Genomic DNA, 4,504 nt, shown 5'->3' with positions numbered 1-4,504 from the left:
ACCCTGTCTCACTAGAGGGTCGAGACGATGCTGTGAAGGAAGTGAGGACAGTAGATCACTTTTGGGGACACAGGGGTTGAGGACGGAACCACGCCTGGACTGAAACTCAGTTGTCCGTGTAGTGCTCATCACTGGCCATCAGAAGGTCTTTCTCTCTCCCCTAATAACAAAAATAGATGTTATGTTGTTCGACCAGAGTGCATTTTAATAAGCCCAACAATGCATTATTTATGGAAAGTATGAATTCAAGTGTATGTACTCTATTTTTGCACGAATGCAGGCCCAGATACTATGCTTTCTAAGGTGCAGGAGAAAATACGCTGGGTGTAAAGCCATCTCTGTGCAGCTGGGTTGGACAGACTGTATAATGCTATAGGAAGGATAGGAAGTGTGTAAGACTCAGTTTCATTCCTTCGAAATAAACAAAATACAGATGACTGTCCTCTCCCAAACTCAACTCTAGCTTTGCAAAGTTTTCTATAATTTGCAAAGCTTTTTCCTGAAACCTATTACTGTGTATGGTTCTGCACGTGCAATTGTATGCTATATTCTAGGGAGGGCTTAGGTGCCTCCTGCTAGAAGGTAAGGTCACTTCCCTTTCTCAACAAAGGCGGTGTGGTCCTGGCTGTGAGGCCACGTTGGGAGGCGGCTCTGACTGGGTGGGGCTGCTCTGCACCTTCCCTGTAATGGCTTTTCTAGGGCACGTCCACTGGACCTCCATAGATGGGCAATGCCGAGGGACCTAGTTTCCAATGTTCACAGGTGGCAATTGATGTAATTAGCACTATTTGCATGAGGTCAGCTGAGGAAAGTCTCACACCCTCGAGGAGGGTCCGGTGTGATCAGAATCTTTCCTCGCCGTTGTGACCGTTTATCTAATTCAACGTCTTTATATGTATTTGTCAGGAGAATATTAATGGCTTACTTTATGATTTCTACCACCTTCCTAATCACTGCTTTTTATTATTCCTCTTTAGTGTAACATCACCCCTGAACATAAGCAATAAAATCAGGTTAAAAAAAAAGCAAATCCCGTGTTATAGCATCATCCGGGAGCGCGACGGCTTCTGCTGTGTTAATTTACACTAAAATCCATGACCCAGGAGTCTGATTGATTGCCAAGGGCAGAAATCCAGCCCCTGGCCTAGTTTACTTTGTGAACTGTAGCCTCAGATACCGCTGCAAGCCATGGTGATATTGATTTGATATACACTAGATGGCTCTTTATGCGCTTCGGAAAATTTATTGTGCCGAGTCAGAGCCCCCGCAGCCCGGAGCAGCCGTCTTTAAATTGAAGAGGGTTATCACACGCTGACCCCTGGGCCGCTCAGGTTACCAAGTGGCCTGGGTGAGCCTAGGTCGGAGCAGGCCCCGGGGATGGTGCTCATCAGTTCTGAATGTCAGATCCCTTCAGAGGACCTGAGTTATTGCTAATAGGAAGTTGCCGGGGTCTGTGACATTTGGGTGCCCTATAAGTTAAACATCATAGCACTTTCTTCACGTCACAGTCCTGTAAGTGATGGCCCCGCGCGGCTCCTCTGCTTGCTGCTTACCATCAGGAGTTTCACAGCGCAGGGCAGCCTGCCTCGAGCAGAGGCGCGGCACAGCTGCCGGCCGCAGAGAGGTTGCAGCACACAGAGCCTTCCTCCTCTGTACATTAGGGCTTGTCGCAGGCACTGCCATTGCAAAACATCATCCCCTTCTTGTTTCTGCACGACAGGAGCCCAGTGGCCTTTGGCAACCCACACAATGAAAGTTAGAATGCAATTCTGGTCTCGATAGCTTTTACAATTTTTCTTGGGGAAAGCTCTGCTTGTGCTGGGTAAAAGATAGTCTGAGAAAGGAGCGTCACTCTTCATGAGCATCTTATGCATGAAATAGAAAAGAAATCACTTTTGTTAGAACAATTTGCAATCATCTCTCCTCACAGGGAGGGCTGTTACGCTTATAATTTCTAATTTCTGCAGAAAGACATCATTCCACAGTGGACCACTGTCACATTGGTAACAGATGAGCTGGTCTATCTCGACTGGCTTGTTATGACTCATTCCAGCTTTGGAACTGCAGGAATACCCCTGAGCACCATTCTCCTTCCGTTCTGGAGACAGCCCTAGTGACTCTGGCAAATCGCATTTCTAGAGCAGAGCTTTGTAAAGGCGGCCCAAACTGTCTGTTGGAAATTTCCTGTGGCCAGGGACCGTCGATATTAAAATCTATAGCTGCACCAAATTTTCCCTAATAAATAGCTAATTATGCTGTATAGGAGACCAGTGTGACCATCCATATTGAGAGGATATTCAGAGTGACTGAATGACAGGGTCACAAGCCAATGACACCTATAGTGGCAGGGGAAAACAGAGGGAAAGCACACAGACATATGTTGAGAGGGACTGAATGACAGGGTAAAAAGCCAATGACACCTATAGTGGCAGGTAAAAACAGAGGAACAGTTCCAAGACCCCATCTAGGCCTGTCCTTAATCGACTTGCATGCTGTGATTTTTAAGGTCCTGCAAATGGTCCCCTGAAAGCTCTTTTAATACCCTGCAAAGGTGCCTGAAAATGCCCACAGTTAGGTAATTAGGTGTTTTTTTTTTTTTTTCCCCTAGACATTTTGAGGAGGTCCAAACATGTTGATGAGGTGAGAGGAGCAAGAGCCCGGCATACATTGAAAATGAGAAGATGACTATTGAAGTGGCCGACACCCTTAGCAGGAAGGGATATCAGAAAGTGAAGGTTGATGGGGGAGAGGCTGGGCACCCTCAGTGTGGAAGCGCTGTCTGCTAGCACTGGGCATGCGAGCGTGAGGCTGGGGGCTTTGACATTCTGAATGCAGCTGGTGACCTTGAGTTTGTCGCTGGATGCTTCCATTCCTCACCTGGAAAATGAAAGCAGTCATGAACTTCCAAAAGCAGATGTAAAGCTGAAATGAAATACGACCTGCGAAGTGCTGAGCTCTCTATAAACTGGCTACTCGGGTCCGGAGCACAGTCCTGTGTTAGTCCTTCGTGAGTCAGTTCAGGCTGCAGTAACAGAACCACTGACCCGGTGGCTAAACGACAGAATTCATTTCTGGAGACAGAAAGTCTGCGCTCAAGTTATCAGGAGGGTTGTTTCCTCCAAGACCTTCGTTTGTCTCATTGATGGCTATTTCTCACCAGGTCTTCTGCAGGGCATCCTCGTGTGTGTGCCTGTGTGCTAATCTCTTCTTATAAGGATACCAGTCATACTGATTAGGGACCCCCTCACGATCCCATTTTAGTATTCTCACTTCTTGGGGCTGGCAGACGGCATAGCAGTTATGTGGCTAGAATCCCCTATGACATCCACAGGTCAGGTCTCTGACTTGGTGGCTTAAAAATCACAGCTGGCGTGTGTTCAAGATCCCAGGAGAATGGAGGAGAAGGGTTTGCAATGCGGCCATCCCTCCTGGGGAGGAGGGGATTTTTCACTTTCCTTCTCATTATCTCTGTCTTTCTCTTTCTCTCACGAACGCACACATCCTAAGGCAAAACAACACATAACCACCTCTTTAAAGACTGTCTCCAGGGGCCAGCAGGTGGCACGGTGGTTAAGGTGTTGGACTACCACACACACTGTGGTTCGAGTTCCAGATGAGGCAGCTTGAAAATCACTCTGGGCATGTGTGCGTGCATACCCAAACCTGAGGAGGAGAATGGAAAAAGGACTGTGGCATGGCCATCCCCCTGGGGCGATTTCTCACTTTCCCTCTCTGTGTCTCTGTGTCTCTCTCCTCTCTGGCAAGCACACATGACTCACGCCTCCAAATGCAGTCCCTTTCTGGGGCACTGGGGGTCACTACTTCCATCTAGATTTTTCTCGCGCCACTATTCAGTCTATGACAAGATAGGGTAGCATGCACCCGTGGGCCGAAATGGCGCCTAGAATGCTGTTTGATTTATTATTTTTGTCTTATCTTTCAGATATTGAGGTTGACGTTTCCATATAACTCGGTTAGTCCACACACCTGGAGAAGACCGGGTGGACGTGTGGCAAGCAAAGAAGAGGGAGCGGGCGACGCCTCACTTCCACCACTCAGTTCCACCATGCTGACACCTCGGAGCACGCCCTTCACTCAACATTACACACACGCAAGCAGACGCTTCACGAACACGGGGTCACGCATCTAGTAACCCGCGCCTATTTTACCTAACAAACCATCCGCCTGTCGGTGCCACAGCAAATAGAGCTACAGCAGTTTAGCATAATAACGAAGAATTCTATTTTAGAGAGAAACCGTAATTTATTGCCTGACCTTGTAACTTTGGCCATGCAGAACATTTCTGTACTTAGGTCTCGTTGGGAGGCTGGCAGGCTCTGGGTGTCCCTCAGCTCTCAGGTTGGACGCCATAACCGCCGTGGCGTGTCTGCCCTGCGTGTGGCTCACGGGAGCTCTGTAGACACGGACCAGACGAGGGTTGAGATGATCTCCTGGATGCGCAAACCTTAATAAACGTATTCAGAGTCTTCACGACATCCTTAGC

Source organism: Tupaia chinensis, unplaced genomic scaffold (assembly GCF_000334495.1).
Source record: "Tupaia chinensis unplaced genomic scaffold, TupChi_1.0 Scaffold146386_1, whole genome shotgun sequence".
Classification (NCBI taxonomy): domain Eukaryota; kingdom Metazoa; phylum Chordata; class Mammalia; order Scandentia; family Tupaiidae; genus Tupaia; species Tupaia belangeri.
Note: the sequence above shows the minus strand (reverse complement) of the source record.